This window comes from Cherax quadricarinatus, chromosome 21 (assembly GCF_038502225.1).
Source record: "Cherax quadricarinatus isolate ZL_2023a chromosome 21, ASM3850222v1, whole genome shotgun sequence".
Lineage (NCBI taxonomy): Eukaryota > Metazoa > Arthropoda > Malacostraca > Decapoda > Parastacidae > Cherax > Cherax quadricarinatus.
In genome coordinates, this window is record NC_091312.1 from 17,659,938 (window position 1) to 17,677,843 (window position 17,906).

A 17,906-nucleotide genomic window follows, 5' to 3' on the forward strand; every position below is an offset into this window, starting at 1 on the left:
CCATTACGGACTATTTTGCTGTAATATCTACCCACCTTCACACCCGTTGGCAACAACGTTGGTCTACTCTGCTCGGCAACAAACTTCAATCTATTAAACCGAGTATAGGTTACTGGCTGTCTTCTTATCATCAGTGTCGAGGTTGGGAGACTACTCTCTCCCGTCTTCGCATTGGCCATACTCGCCTTACTCATGGATATCTCATGGAGAGGCGTCTTGCTCCTCTCTGTGAGAATTGCCAAGCTCCATTATCAGTCAGCCACATTCTGTTAGACTGCCCACTTTATCAACGAGCACGCAGAATCTACCTCTGTCGTCGTCTTCGCCTCGCTGCTCTCTCTTTACCTTCCCTTCTCGCTGATGGACCCACCTTTCATCCTGACTCTCTCATTGACTTTTTGACAACGACTGATTTACTCCACAAACTCTGATGATACTTTCAGCCCTTTCTACTTCATCTCTTGCTACCCTCTACCCTTTCACTATCCACTGCCCCGCTGTTATCCGTAACCTGTTGCTCATCCCATCTCCCTTTTGCCATCTGATGCCCTTCGCTTCCCTTGCAGCGCTGTATAGCCCTTGTGCAGCGATTATAATAATAATAATAATTTTCACCTGTCAATAGTCAAGACATTATTTATGTCAGGGGCTTAGCCAGATTTTAGCTTGTTTTACTGATACTATAATAATAGGGTCATCTGAACTGTGATGTCAGCACACGTCTGGCAAGTCAGCCATTGAGTGAATGGTAGTGAATGTGTTTCCTTTTTTTTTTTGGGGGGGGGGGGGTTGCCATGCCTTGCTGGGAGACAGCTGGTGTATTAAAAATAATGTTAAAGTAAACAACTACAATATAGCATACAGTACAGTATACAAGATGTATGGGGCAGTCACCAGCTACACTGTCTCCCTCTATTATATTCTGAATGTCCTATTCACTCTCACCCTCTCCTGAATTATATTTAACACTGTTTTCTTTACAAATGCTCTACATTTTTTCCCTGCTGTGGTTGATTGTGGTGTGGAAGGAAATTGGGTGATATGTAGAAGTGGGCCATTCTTAACCAGTCTCTACTAAAATCATGATTTCTTCACACAGGTGTAAAGAATATAAGCAAAATGTCATTGTATTTTGCAAGAAAAAATAAATAACTGAGAGAAATAAGAATAAGAAAAGTAAATATTATTCCATAGTTCTTGGCAAAACAAATGTGAGCTCTCTGTACTTGCATAGCTGTATAGCCCTTGTGGCTTAGCGCTTCTTTTTGATTATAATAATAATAATGTACTTGCATAACATGAACATACACAAGGCATGAATGAATTTGGTTAGAAAAAACTTTCCACAAAAATTATAATTTATCCATTGGGACATTGTAAATTCTTTATTAAGTCTACAAGTTTTTTGACCCTTCAGAGATCTTCCAAGGAATTAGGTCTTCTCCCTTTCCTTGGATGACCCCAATAGTTTTAATACCCCTTCACCCTCCCCCCCTTCCTTTTAATTTCCCTTCCCATGACTGTAATAATATAGTTTTTTTATTCACACTACCAAAAAATGAGTGATCTGTATATGCATATTAACATACAGAAAGTATAAATGTTTTCGGTAATAAAACACCTGAGAAAAAATTATTTAAAATAATTTGCTAAAATATTTACAATAATCATAATGGCAGATCAACCTTTGTAAGAAATTGATTCCAGTGTGCCAGTACTGTAAATGCAGAACATAATGACCAGTGACAACCCCTCCTCCCACTCTCTCCTTCCTCTCCCCTTTACCACCACACAACATACCTCTTGTAGCTTGTACTCAGTAAGCACCACCACTGTCCTTTCCTGATACATTTCTTTCCCCCTCCTCTCAACCCAGGTGCATTAGTGTGTGTGGTTCACCACTTGTTTATTATTATAATAACCCAGATGGAACTGCTTCCTCCCACCTCCCATTCTGTTCCACTATTGTTTTTTCCCTCTTCCTTTCCCTCATCCACCTCCACCCAGTCTTTCCCTGGAGTCTTTTCTGAAGGTCAATATCCCCATGACCTGGTCCCATACCAGGCCTAATTGATTAAGCTGTTAGTACCTGCCACCCACAGTCCAACATATGCACCACAACCTGGCTAATCAAGAGTAATTTTGAGGAATCTGTTGAGTTCTGTCTTGAAGACATCTAGGGGTTTTTTGGTAATCCCCTTTGTGCATATGAAGGGAGAGTATTGGAGAGTCATAGTCCATTGACACTCATTGAGTTCTCTCTGTATACTCAGTTTCCTTGCTTTTCTTTGGAGGTATCTTGCACTGTCTGCCAAGCCTCATGTATTCAAAAATAGTCATTTCAGTGTGCAGGTTTGGGACCAGTCCTTCCAGGATCGTCCAGGTGTAGATTATGATGCATCTTTTATGCCCATGTTCAACATGAGCAGTTCTACGGACTTCAAACGCTTCCGGTCATATAGGTGCTTGACTGAGTTTATACAAGCTGTGAAGGTTCTCTCTACTTTTTCCAGCTCTGCAATTTCAGTTTCCTTGAAGGGGGTAGTGCACCACATAGTCCAGCATAGAGAGAGCAAGTGACCTGAAGAGCATCATCCTTGGCACCTCTTGTTCTGAAGATTCTATTATCCAGCCTATCATTTACTTGTAGTTGCAATGACATTCTTGTGTTCCTTGAATGCAAGATCTGACATTTAATGCCTAGATATATCATATTTGACTGACATTCTATTGAGTGGTTTGAGTTTGTCAGGCCAGAGTGGGAAGGGCAGGACAAGACAGGACAGGCCAGAGCAGGAAGGGCAGAGCAGAACAGAACAGGACAGGCCAGAGCAGGAAAGGTAGGGCAGGACAGGACAGGCCAGAGCAGGAAGGGCAGGATAGGACAGGCCAGAGCAGAAGGGCAGGACAGGACAGGACAGGACAGGCCAGAGCAGGAAGGGCAGGACAGGACAGGACAGGACAGGACAGGACAGGACAGCCCAGACCAGAGCAGGAAGGGCAGGACAGGCCAGAGCAGGAAGGGCAGGGCTGGATAGGACAGGCCAGAGCAGGAAGGGCAGGACAGGACAGGACAGGACAGGACAGGACAGGACAGGACAGGACAGGACAGGACAGGACAGGACAGGACAGGACAGGACAGGACAGGCCAGGCCAGGCCAGGCCAGGCCAGGCCAGGCCAGAGCAGGAAGGGCAGGCCAGTGCATGCTGGACAGGTCAGACCAAACCAGAGCAGGCAGGGTAGGACAGGGCAGGGCAGTTCCAGCTGCTTAGGCATGGAAAGAATGAAGAACTCAAAAAACAACACTATATACATACTCAAGAGGGTCGCCAAATAGAACGAAAGGAACGTGTAAAAGACCTGGGAATAATTATGTCAGCTGACCTCTCTTTTAAAGACCATAGCAAGACAAAGATCACGACAGCCAGGAAGATGACGGGGTGGGTATTGAGAACTTTCAAAATGAGAAATAATGCCAATGGTGACACTTTTCAAATTGCTAGTGCTCCCTCATTTAGAATATTGCTCAGTGCTGGAACAAATACAGAGATCATTTACAGCTCACATTGAGCCAGTAAAGCACCTAAATTACTGGGAACGCCTTCACATCTTGAACATGTAGTCATTGGAGCGGAGGAAAGATGCATGATAATATACACCTGGAAAGTACTCGAGGGCCTGGTCCCAAATCTGCACACTGCTATAACATACTGGAGTGAGAGAGATGGGAGGAAGTGCAAAATAAACAGTGAAGAGTAGGGATGTGGTGGGGACAATAAGGGAACACTGGATTAACATTCAGGGTCCCAGACTATTCAGTGTCTTACCAGAAGTTATCAAAACACGGCTGGAACAAGTGTAGAAGCCTTCAAGAGGAAACTGGATAAGTATCTTTGCCAGGTGCCAGATGAACCAGGCTGTGATGGATATGTGGGGCAGCGGGCCTCCAGCAGCAACAGCCTGGTTGATCAGGCAAGCACCAGACAAGCCTGGTCCATGGCCGGGCTCCAAGAATAGTGACTCGAAGCTCTTCAAAGGTATATCAAAGGTAGGCAGGACAGGACAGGCCAGAGCAGGCAGAACAGGACAGCAGGCAGGCAGGGCAGGGCAGGACAGGACAGGACAGGACAGGACAGGACAGGACAGAGTAGGCAGGCCATGACAGGACAGAGCAGGCAGGCCATGACAGGACAGGACAGCAGGCTGGGCAGGACAGGACAGAGGAGGCAGGACAAGACAGAGGAGGCAGGACAAGACAGAGGAGGCAGGACAAGACAGAGGAGGCAGGACAAGACAGAGGAGGCAGGACAAGACAGAGGAGGCAGGACAAGACAGAGGAGGCAGGACAAGACAGGAGAGAGCAGGCAGGACAGGACAGTGCAGGCAAGGACAGGATAGGACAGCAGGCAGGGTTGGGCAGGCATGCAGAGATTAGTAAGGAATTTAATATTTACTCTTGGTGTAGGCCAGGCCAGAATGGACAGGACAGACCAGAATAGGCAGAGCAGGACAGACCAGAATAAGTAGAGCAGGACAGACCAGAATAAGTAGAGCAGGACAGACCAGAATAAGCAGGGCAGGACAGACCAGAGTTAGGTATGGCAGGACACACAAGGCCATAGCAGGCAGGATTGGACACAACAGGCCAAAGCAGGCATAGTTGGACACAACAGGCCATAGCAAGCAGAACAGGCCAGAGCAGGCAGGGCAGGACATGCCAGAGCAGGCAGGGCAGGACAGGCCAGAGCAGGCAGGATAGAACTGGGTTTGGCAGGCAGACAAGGAAAAGATTGGTAAGGAATTTAATATTTACTCTTGTTGCAGTCCCCCCCTCCCTCTCACCCCCACTTGTACCCTCTGCCTGCCTTCCACCCTCCCTCCCTCCACGATCACTCTAGGACCTTTTCATCACCCCGTTTTGTGTATCATATACCAAATTAATTTTTCATTAGTTTCTGTGTATCATTGTTTACTTGTTCAAATTCAAATTTTTATTTCTTTTATACAGTGTACAGATAATGTAGTTTACATGTAATAAAATATTGTTCAGAACAAAAGAAACCCACTAGTATGCAAGTCATTGTAGGCAAACTAATCCTAATGCTTAAAGACTACTTAAGAACTAGCATAGATTATTTAGTAGGATTTCTTAATGTACAAAGAGAGGTATCTCAATGAACAATAGAACAATTTTAAATGTATGCATTACTACTTCAAACTGATTCAGTTATCTTCAGTTAAGTAGGATTTCTTAAGCAGTTAACTACTGTTATATTCACAATAAGAAAGATAGCTAATGTACGAAAGGTACCATTTTAAAAGCACAATTTGTTGTTTGAAACTTATTCATTGTCTTCAGTTTTGTTGAGTGATTGAGTAGAGGTGGTGAAAGTACAAGAAGTTACTTAGTCAAAATATAATGGCACAAGATGAGTAATTAATTTTCTATGGCAGTTGGGGAAGACAGGAAGAACAGGGACAGAGTTGGTAGAGCTAGTTTTGTTTGGCATGATTTGAAAATGCAAGAGTGGCAAAACAAGTGGTTACTAGAATTCAGTCCAAACCATTGAAAGGTCATTCAAATACGAGTGGCTGAAGGAAAATCAGATTCTGTATAATGGCTGGTAGGGAAATAGCTACGAAACGTGTACCACAAGAAGGATCTGGGAGTATACATTAAGCCAAAGGTATTGTTAGAGTTGCACACAATCTCATGACAGTACATGTGAGGTAAGCTAATCTTAACTACCTTTAAGAAAAACCAATAGATAATCTTTAAAGACACTTCATGATTATTATGTAAAGTATGTCATGATTTGTCTTGTAGAATATGCATCATCAGCATGGAGTGTACAGTTAGAAAAGCATTTGCAGAATCTGCATCATCAGCATGGAGTGTACAGTTAGAAAAGCATTTGTAGAATCTAGAAGAAGACCATAGGTGTGCCACAGACTTAATTCTAAAACTAAAGGAACAAGGAAGGCATAAAAATAACTTTTCAAGGTATCCAATACAGTGCAGACAGGGACTGAAATGAAAGGCACAGGGATGAAAGACTATAGATGGAAGTTTAAAGGCATGTATAGTTTCAAGAATAGGTATTGTAAAGCTCCAGATGACAAGAATTGGTCATGTCAGTAATGGTAACCAATTAAAGGTAAAAAAAAAAAAAAAAAAAAGGCTGGGCCTGCAGATAATGCAGACTTAATTGGCACCTACTTTAACACCCTGATGCTCTCACTTGCTGAGCTTTTTTTTTTTTTTTAAAAATAGCCCACTTTTAATGCAGACAGACTTGATTTCTTAACTGCAACTGACTTTGGCAAACTATAACTACTATGACTTTCTTTCATACCACTGCTTATTAACACAAGCACCCCTTTCCAATGCGGCATTAAATGATCCAAGTGGTTTAATAATTTTAACGCTTTTTGTGAATGCGCAATCATAATCGACTCATGGAAACAAATATAATTCTAGTCGTATATTCTATTTCATGTTAAAATATTAATAAAATGTATATAGTTATTACATGGAGTAACTTTCTGTTGTCCGTGTTATAAGTATACTATTTTTAATATTTAATGTTATGCCATGATTGTGAAAGAAGATTTTGAGTACAGTATATTTCTAGGCAAGCAGTGTACCTGCCCTTTGATGTTAAAATGTGTGCTGCTTGTATTGAAAACAGTTTATAAACTTCTGTTATTATTTTTATTATTATTATTATCACACTGGCCGATTCCCACCAAGACAGGGTGGCCTGAAAAAGAAAAACTGTTTCGCTCCATTCTCTCTACATGTCCGAACCACCTCAACAACCCTTCCTCAGCCCTCTGGACAACAGTTTTGGTAATCCCACACCTCCTCCTAACTTCCAAACTACGAATTCTCTGCATTATATTCACACCACACATTGCCCTCAGACATGACATCTCCACTGCCTCCAGCCTTCTCCTCGCTGCAACATTCATCACCCATGCTTCACACCCATATAAGAGCGTTGGTAAAACTATACTCTCATACATTCCCCTTTTTGCCTCCAAGGACAAAGTTCTTTGTCTCCACAGACTCCTAAGTGCACCACTCACCCTTTTCCCCTCATCAATTCTATGATTCACCTCATCTTTCATTGACCCATCCGCTGACACGTCCACTCCCAAATATCTGAATACATTTACCTCCTCCATACTCTCTCCCTCCAATCTGATATTCAATCTTTCATCACCTAATCTTTCTGTTATCCTCATAACCTTACTCTTTCCTGTATTCACCTTTAATTTTCTTCTTTTGCACACCCTACCAAATTCATCCACCAATCTCTGCAACTTCTCTTCAGAATCTCCCAAGAGCACAGTGTCATCAGCAAAGAGCAGCTGTGACAACTCCCACTTTGTGTGTGATTCTTTATCTTTTAACTCCACGCCTCTTGCCAAGACCCTCGCATTTACTTCTCTTACAACCCCATCTATAAATATATTAAACAACCACGGTGACATCACACATCCTTGTCTAAGGCCTACTTTTACTGGGAAATAATTTCCCTCTTTCCTACATACTCTAACTTGAGCCTCACTATCCTCGTAAAAACTTTTCACTGCTTTCAGTAACCTACCTCCTACACCATACACTTGCAACATCTGCCACATTGCCCCCCTATCCACCCTGTCATACGCTTTTTCCAAATCCATAAATGCCACAAAGACCTCTTTAGCCTTATCTAAATACTGTTCACTTATATGTTTCACTGTAAACACCTGGTCCACACACCCCCTACCTTTCCTAAAGCCTCCTTGTTCATCTGCTATCCTATTCTCCGTCTTACTCTTAATTCTTTCAATAATAACTCTACCATACACTTTACCAGGTATACTCAGCAGACTTATCCCCCTATAATTTTTGCACTTTCTTTTATCCCCTTTGCCTTTATACAAAGGAACTATGCATGCTCTCTGCCAATCCCTAGGTACCTTACCCTCTTCCATACATTTATTAAATAATTGCACCAACCACTCCAAAACTATATCCCCACCTGCTTTTAACATTTCTATCTTTATCCCATCAATCCCGGCTGCCTTACCCCATTTCATTTTCCTACTGCCTCACGAACTTCTGTTATTAAACCATTAATTTTTTTGGCATTTTATGTTGTATGGTTACAAAATTTGAAAAATATGATACTGTAGCTAATTACAAATGTAAACTAGTGCTTCAGTTTGTCATGAATTATTATCAAGTAATAAGGAAGTAGGAAAAGGAGAAAACTAAGTCAAGTCATTGCAGTGGGAAATGATTAAAGTGTGAAATAAATTTCTCGATTCAATTAAAATTATGGTATGTACTGTACTGTCAAATGTTATGAACCTTAGTTAAGATATTTAAAAGATTTTAAGAAAAAAAAAAAAAAAACGATACTTTGTTTTAACCCTTTGACTGTCGCAACCCCCAATCCTAGTGTGTGTGTGTGTCACAAAATATTTAAAAAAAAAATATTATTATTATTATTATTATGAAATAATAGAGAATATTTTCCCGATGCTAATGACACCAAAAGTACAAAATTTGTTGGAAAACTTATGGAATTACGCTCATGTGAAGTTAGTGATCTCGGCAATACTATTTACGAATCAGCGATTTTGCTCACTTTGAGCCCTATTTTCGGTCAATTCCATTGCTCCAGTCGACCAAACTCGTAGCTATTTCTTTAGAGCTCCATTTGTTCCATCGACTGAGTACAAGAAACTGCCCATTTACTGATTTCAACTGCCCAATAAAGTGGTCCAATTGGCAGTTTGGCCAATTTCACACAAATTAAAAAATATGCCAATTTCAAAATAGGGTCCAGAATGAACAATGCAGACATTCCTGGCACTAAAATAACATTTTCTCTGTTCATCAGTCACGTCTCCAGGCCCCTCTTATATTACTCTTGCTTTCTATTTTGAATTTACAGTGGACCCCCGCATAGCGAACGCCTTGCATAGCGAACATTCCGCATAGCGAACGCTTTGATCGCTAAAATTTTGCCCCGCATAGTAGACAAAAACCCGCTCAGCGAACTTCGTCCGAGACGCGTCCAATGTGCGGCCTCAGCCAGCCTCACATGTGCCGCCTGTCCCATTGTTTACCAGCTAGCCTCCGCGGTAACATTCAAGCATACACTCGGAATATTTCGTATTATTACAGTGTTTTCGGTTCTGTTTGTTGAAAATAAGTGACCATGGGCCCCAAGAAAGCTTCTAGTGCCAACCCTGTGGTAAAAAGGGTGAGAATTAGTATGGAAATTAAGAAAGATTTTGAAGGGTTTGGGGCTAACCCTGAGAAGCCTATGCCAGTTGTGGAATCCATTGTGCCTACTTCAAAAATTAAGGAAATGTGTGCACAGTGGGTTGAACTGCAAACCTTTATGGATGAAAATCACCCTGACACAGCTGTTGCAAGGCGTGCTGGTGACTATTTCAATGACAATGTTATGGCCCATTTTAGACAAATCGTAAAGGAACGGGAGGTACAGAGCTCTATGGACAGAAAGAAGTCCAGTGACTCTGAAGCTGGTCCTAGTGGCATTAAAAGAAGAAGGGAAGTAACCCGGGAAAAGGACTTGCCTCCTCAAGTGTTAATGGAAGGGGATTCCCCTTCTAAACACTAACACTCTCTCTCCCCTCCTCCCATCCCATCAATCATCACCAGATCTTCAATAAAAGTAAGTGTCATGTAATTGTGCATGCCTTTTTCAGTTTGTGTGTACTAAAATTAACATTTTTTTGTGGTAAAAAAAATTTTTTTTTCATACTTTTGGGTGTCTTGCACGGATTAATTTTATTTCCATTATTTCTTATGGGGAAAATTAATTCGCATAGCGAACATTTCGCATAACGACCAGCCCTCTTGCACGGATTAAGTTCGCTATGCGGGGGTCCACTGTATATTCACGCAAAAAATAGAAGATTTACTATTATGCAGACTACTGCATTATTATTATTGTATAAATAATGTCAACCTATTCATGACTGTTTACTAGAATGGCTAGTTGGACATTTATTGGCCAATGATAACATTTGTTTACTTTTGAACATTAGCAAATATCAAACATTTCCGCTACTTTGAGTAGCATTTCAAGGTCCTTTTCATGGTGAAACAAATCAAAATCATCTCTATTTCTATAATATATCTTCCATTCCATCAAATAAGACCAAGAAAATGAGAGTACAACCATAAATGCTGTACGAAAATACATCTCAAATTCGGCGCTTTAATCCAAAAACACGGTCGGAGTTTTCTTCTCTCATTATGCACTGCGTGCTGCAGGATTTTTTTTATACTGCGTACACTGACCACACACTGATTCTCACATGTTGGCCTACCAGCTTTCTCCCGCTTGGTTTGAAGCTGCTAGAATTTTTGAGCATATATATGTCAAACACATTGGTTCGTAAGACGTATATATACGATCGAAACAGTCAAAGGGTTAAATGTGCATAATTTTCTAACTTCTGGATTTTTTAATAGTAAGAAATATAAATGTGCAGTATGATTGATTATTGTTACTGTAATAGGCAGAGTTGATCCTTAGGATACATATTACTGATTTTATAGTAGGTAGCTTTTAATAGACTTTGATCCTTAATACTGTGTTGAAAATCATTTTGGTGCCCAGTTAAAAGAACTTATAGAGTATAATTTTTTTTCACTATATTTATCTTCTCTCACCAAGGAAAGGAGACATTCACCTTGATTAATTTACTAGCGATCTTTTCATAAGTGCATGGACTTAGTTCAAATGACCCTCCGAACCACAACAATAGAACCCATCCTTCAGAATGCAAGCACTACCTTTCACCTTCTGTTTCATCAGAGCTTCACCTACAGTGTATTGTGGTACTTGATGGTGTTGCAATTAATTTTTATTACCGCCCGCTCTTGTCAAGGCAGGGTGACTCAAAGAAGATAACACATTCACCATCATTCATTCAGTTCTTGTCATTCCAGAAGTGTGCTAACAATGCATTTCAGATTACCCTCTGATGGCAACATCCCCACTGCTCCTTCAGAGTGCAGGCACTGCCCTTTACCTGAGTATCTTAACAAAAATTGTTACTCCAACAGTACATCCATCAAAAACCACTTTTCTTCATTCACTCATAACACTTACACAAGTCTTATGGATGCTCAAGCCCCTAAAACTCGAAACCTCTTTTACCCCCTTGCTTCAGTCATTCCTGGGATGACCTCTATCCCTTGTACTTCCACCCCAGATTTATACACCCTCTTCATCATCCTGTCCCTCTACATTCTCAGTACTGCTATTAAGGGGAGCTAAGTTTTTTAATATAAAACTTTTTGAAAAAAATAGTATGCTCACTTCTTCATGAATATTCGGTTCAGTTTTGCAAGATCACACATGTTTGTAAGGCTACCTTACCATTTATCACTTCTTTAATTTTCTTGTCTTTTCAGGATAACTTCTCATGGGATATTGTGCTTGTCTATCTTGAATTTCAGCATTTCACAATTATGACCGGCACTGCTATCATCAGGGATTAGGTATAGCTTGTACTGTATTTTTTCCCTACATAGTAAAATATTTCCTTGTTCACATGAAATGGGTTGTATTAAGCATGATTTATAAAGCTATACACAGATAACCCGCACATAGAAGAGAGGAGCTTAACACTACGTTTCGGTCTGACTTGGACCATTTACAAAGTCACACAAAGTCTGTGTGACTTTGTAAATGGTCCAAGTCGGACCAAAACGTTGTCGTAAGCTCCTCTCTTCTGTGTGCGGGTTGTTTGTATTGTTCCAGTCACGGTATTGTGCCTTTCTTTGTTATTTATAAAGCTAGCGGGTATATTTGTAATTGCCTTTTGGAGTTTGGAGAGGAGAGGTGAGCTCTAGCTCTTTGTCCTGCCTTTATGTGTATGAATTTGTATATTTTACTGATGTATGCCATGTATATATGCCATATAGCATATATTTTACAATATATACCAAGCCAGAGGAAATTATTTGGTATTAAACTTTGTTTTGTGTGACTGAACTGGCTTGGCATTAGTTATGATTGTATACACAGGGAAGGAAAACATTACAAGATACCAGGAAGTTATTAGGAATCTCCAGTGATGCTGATTGTATACACATGGAAGGAAAACATTACTAGATACCAGGAAGTTATTAGGAATCTCTGGTGATGTGGTGAGGGAAAAAATGATGGAAACATATCTTGTATATTATATACTGATAACTGGTACACAAGCCCTTTACTCAGTGATGTCCTGAAGGGTGAACAGGCAGAGGTGTGTGGAATATAAAAATGTATGCCTAAGCTCAATGCAGACATTGGTGGTGATGGAGTGCAGGTATATCATACCAATGACATCATGGCATTTTGGTTGTATTACAAATATGATATGATATATTGTTGACATTAATCCGTGTACAAGAAATGAAGGAGACTGAATAAGTGAATAGAGAAATGGATGTATTGAGAAACCAGTTGCTATTGTAGATTACGCTTCTTTCTACAGACAAGAGGGATCAGAAAAGAGGTTTTGTTTGTGCACACTCGTGTAGGTAGAGATACATGTTATATGTGTAGGGCATGTAAAATACTGCTGTGTATGAAGCCGCATTTCGTGGATTTCCATAGACTTCAACAGTTCTAAGCACATGATCAGTGCCACGGCACAGTACTCGCCCACATGTCTTCCTTTGAGGATGACACCCGAATTTGCATGACAGTGTCATCCATTGATGACACAGAAAGACTCTAAGTGGACATCAACCAAACCTTCACATGGGCCGTGGAAAACAATATGAAGTTCAGTGAAGAGAAATTTCAGTTTCTCTGATACGAAAAACTTCAGGAAATTAAGTGCATCAGAGTATAAAACAAATTCCATTCACACCATAAAGCAAAAAATGAATGTGAAGGATCTGGGAATGATAATGTCAGAGGATCTCACTTTCAATGATCACAACAATGTATCTACCACATATATTTTTTATTAACACATTGGCCAATTCCCACCAAGGCAGAGTGGCCCGAAAAAGAAAAACTTTCCTCATCATTCACTCCATCACTGTCTTGCCAGAGGGGTGCTTTACGCTACAGTTATAAAACTGCAGCATTAACACCCCTCCTTCAGAGTGTAGACCCTATACTTCCCATCTCCAGGACTCAAGTCCGGCCTGCCGGTTTCCCTGAATCCCTTCATAAAAGTTACTTTGCTCACACATCAACAGCACATCAAGTATTAAAACCCATTCGTCTCCATTCACTCCTATCAAATACGCTAGTGCACACTTGCTGAAAGTCCAAGCCCCTCACACACACAACCTCCTTTACCCCCTCCCTCCAACCCTTCCTAGGCTGACCCCTACCCCGCCTTCCCTCCACTACAGATTTATACACACACTCGAAGTCATTCTGTTTTGTTCCATTCTCTCTACATGTCTGAACCACCTCAACAACCCCTCCTCAGCCCTCTGGACAATATTTATGGTAATCCCACACCTTCTCCTAATTTCCAAACTTCAAATTCTCTGCATTATATTCACACCACGCATTGCCCTCAGACATCACATCTCCACTGCTTCCAGCCTTCTCCTCGTTGCAACATTCATTATCCATGCTTCACACCCATACAAGAGTGTTGGTACAACTATACTCTCATACATTCCCCTCTTCGCTTCCACAGACAAAGTTCTTTGTCTCCACAGACTCCTAAGTGCACCACTCACCCTTTTCCCCTTATCAATTCTATGATTCACCTCCTCCTTCATAGACTCATCTGCTGACATGTCCACTCCTAAATATCTGAATACATTCACCTCCTTATTCTCTCCCTCCAATTTGATATCCAATCTTTCACCACTTAATCTTTTTGTTATCCTCATAACCTTACTCCTTCCAATATTCACTTTTAATTTTCTTCTCTTACATACCCTACCAAGTTCATCCACCAACCTCTGCAATTTCTCTTCAGAATCTCCCAAAAGCACAGTATCATCAACAAAGAGCAACTGTGACAGCTTCCACTTTATGTTTGATTCTCTATTTTATAACTCCACACCTCTTGCCAAGACCCTCGCATTCGCTTCGCTTACAACCCCATCTATAAATACACTTACCATCCGACTTACGACCGAGTTCGGTTCCGAGAAACCAGTCGTAAGTCGAAATGGTCATAAGTCGAACTGTACTACTGAATATCAACAAAACATTTTTGTAATGACTTTATTTTATTGTTTTATTTTGGTATTTCATGTTTTACTTTACTTTTTATGCTGTTAGTTCTGTATTTTATACTGTAAGGTTTAGGATAAACACTGTGTACAACACAAATAGTTGTTTATTTCCCAGAAATTTGGCATAAAGAACACTGTCATAAGTCGAACAGGTCGTAAGTCTGATGGTAGGTGTATATTAAACAACCATGATGACATCACACATCCTTGTCCGAGGCCTACTTTTACTGGGAAATAATCTCCCTCTCTCCTACATATTCTAACCTGAGCCTCACTATCCTTGTAAAAACTCTTCACTGCTTTCAGTAACCTACCTCCTATACCATACACTTGTAACATCTGCCACATTGCCACCCTATCCACCCTGTCATATGCCTTTTCCAAATCCATAAATGCCACAAAAACCTCTTACACTTATCTAAATACTGTTCACCTATATGTTTCACTGTAAGCACTTGGTCTACACACCCCCTAACTTTCCTAAAGCCGCTTTGTTCATGTACTATCCAACTCTCCGTCTTACTCTTAATTCTTTCAATAATAACTCTACCATACACTTTACCAGGTATACTCAACAGACTTATTCCCCTATAGTTTTTGCACTCTTTTTTTTTTTATCATCCCCTATGCCTTTATACAAAGGAACTATGCATGCTCTCTGCCACTCCCTAGGTACCTTACACTCTTCCATACATTTACTAAATAATAACACCAACCACTCCAAAACTATCCCCACCTGCTTTTAACATTTCTATCTTTATCCCATCAATCCCGGCTGCCTTACCCCCTTTCATTTTACCTACTGCCTCACGAACTTCCCCCACACTCACAATTGGCTCATCCTCACTCCTCCGAGATGTTATTCCTCCTTGCCCTATACACGAAATCACAGCTTCCCTGTCTTCACCAACATTTAACAATTCCTCAAAATATTCTCTCTATCTTCCTGATACATCTAACTCTCCATTTAATAACTCTCCTCTCCTATTTTTAACTGTCAAATCCATGTGTTCCCTAGGCTTCCTCAACTTATTAATCTCACTCCAAAACTTTTTCTTATTTTCAACAAAATTTGTTGATAATATCTCACCCACTCTCTCATTTGCTCTCTTTTTAGATTGCTTCACCACTCTCTTAACCTCTCTTTTTTTCTCAATATACTCTTCCCTCCTTGCACCACTTCTACTTTGTAAAAACCTCTCATATGCTAACTTTTCCTCCCTTACTACTATCTTCACATCATCATTCCACCAATCGCTCTTCTTCCCTCCTGCACCTACTTTCCTGCAACCACAAACTTCTGCTGAACACTCTAACACTACATTCTTAATCTTCGACCCCATTGCCTATACTCTCACTAGCCCATCTATCCTCTAATAGTTGTTTATATCTTACCTTAACTGCCTCCTCTTAGTTTATACACCTTCACCTCTCTCTTACTTGCTGCTTCTATTTTTCTTGTATCCCATCTACCTTTTACCCTCACTGTAGCTACAAGAAGAAAGTGATCTGATATATCTGTGGCCCCTCTATAAACATGTACATCCTGAAGTCTACTCAACAGTCTTTTATCTACCAATACATAGTCCAACAAACTACTGTTATTACGCCCTACATCATATCTTGTATACTTATTTATCCTCTTTTTTTTTTTTTTTTTTTTTTTTTATGTATTACCTATAAACCCCTCTCTATACACATTATCATTTACACCTGGCACCCCAAACTTACCTACCACACCCTCTCTAAAAGTTTCTCCAACTTTAGCATTTGGGTCCCCTACCACAATTACTCTCACGTGGTTCAAAGGTTCCTATACATTCGCTTAACATCTCCAAAAATCTCTCTCTCTCCTCTACACTCCTCTCTTCTCCAGGTGCATACACGCTTATTATGACCCACTTTTCACATCCGACCCTCATTTTAATCCACGTAATCCTTGAATTTACATTTACATTCCCTCTTCTCCTTCCATAACTGGTCCTTCAACATTATTGCTACCCCTTCCTTAGCTCTAACTCTCTCAGATACTCCTGACTTAATCCCATTTATTTCTCCCCACTGAAACTCGCCTACCTCCTTCAGCTTTGTTTCGCTTAGGGCCAGGACATCCAACTTCTTTTCATTCACAACATCAACAATTATCTCTTTCTTATCTACTAGGAAAATGACAGGATGGATAATGAGAACCTTCAAAATTAGGGATGACAAGCCCATGATGATTCTCTTCAAATCGCTTGTTCTCTCTAGGCTGGAATATTACCATTCACTAACAGCCTCCTTCAAAGCTGGCAAAATTACAGATATGGAGGGCTACACATGGAGAATGTACAGAGAACTTTAATGGCACTTGTAAGTATGATAAAGCACCTAAATTACTGGAAACAGTTGAAGTCCCTTGATTTGTACTCCCTGGAATGCAGGTGAGAAAGATGCATGATAATATACACTTAAAATCCTAGAGGGACTAGTCCCAAATTTGCACATTAAAAATCACTCCCTATGAAAGCAAAAGACTGGCAGGTGATGCGACATCCCCCCAATAAAAAGCAGAGGCACCACAAGTACACTGAGAGACAACGCAATAAGTGTCAGAGGTCCAAGACTGTTCAGCTGCCTCCCAGCATTCATAAGGGGAATTATAAATCGGCCCCTGACTGTCTTCAAGAAAGTGCTGGACAGGCATCTAAGTCAGTACTGTACCTGATCAGCTGGGCTGTGGTTTGTATATTGGTTTGTGTGTGGCTAACAGTAACAGCCTGGTTGATCAGGCACTGATCCACCACGAGGTTTGGTCACAGACTTGGCCACGGGGGCATTCATCTCCCAAACCCTCTCTAGGTATTTTCAGGTATGCTAGTACGGTAGGTAAGTGAAGCAAATAGATGTGTGTTTACATCTTTGTGTATCATTGTTTTCTGAAAATATACTGTTGACACTTTTAGTACAACTATAGTATACAAGGGCTAAGCTTAAAGACATTGTGCATAATACATGCGTCGCAGCTCACAGAACATAGTTGAAATTATAAAAAAAATTGAAAATGCCAGTAAAAGTACAAGCCAAAGATAAAATCTACTTTGAAGATGGGATCTTGAGTGAAGAGCTTAGTGTGTGTTAGGATGATGTAAATATCAGAAGTGAATCCTTCATGCCTGTTGATAGACTGGACAATCTTTTGAGATATGATGAACTGATAGTGCGATCTGGCAGTCCTGCGGGGTGGTGCTGGGTGTTTCAACGTGTAGTATCCATGAATGAGTTGAGTGCATCTGATTCTTAAATGTGAGATCCAACTGTGATTGAAAGATAATGGCCAGAATCTTAATCATGGTTTGATTCAAAATAATTTGTTGGTCTAACTCCAATGAACATTGTTGCAGGCACTTGTATGATTGAGAGAGAGCACTGAAAAATAGTCTAAGAAAAGAATACCCCTACAGGAAATTGGGCAGATCTTGAATAGTTGGTGAAATGGCAAGAGCATATCAGTTCATTGCCTTCAACGTTGGCATTTCCAGGGACTCAGTAAGAAGTACTTCTTTGTATTACTAGAAATGTGACATAACTAAAGATCATTGAGATGAGGAGAGTTGAATTTCTGGATGACTCATAAAACACCTTGAGAGTTGAAAGCAGCCACAAATGACAGAG

The 17,906-nt window shown here is 40.6% G+C and overlaps 1 protein-coding gene across 8 annotated transcripts in view; it reads left to right on the top strand.

Moving 5' to 3' along the window:
* Positions 1-17,906, top strand: part of ps (RNA-binding protein Nova-1-like protein passilla) — a 167,487-nt gene that overhangs the window by 132,870 nt on the left and 16,711 nt on the right. For 3 of the 8 annotated variants that reach the window (XR_011392269.1, XR_011392272.1, XR_011392273.1), the window contains one exon: positions 11,460-11,546. The exons of the other annotated variants lie outside the window; for them this stretch is intronic. The gene's annotated coding sequence lies outside the window, so the exon portion shown is untranslated. The remainder of the gene's footprint in view (positions 1-11,459; positions 11,547-17,906) is intronic. 8 annotated transcript variants of the gene reach the window in all.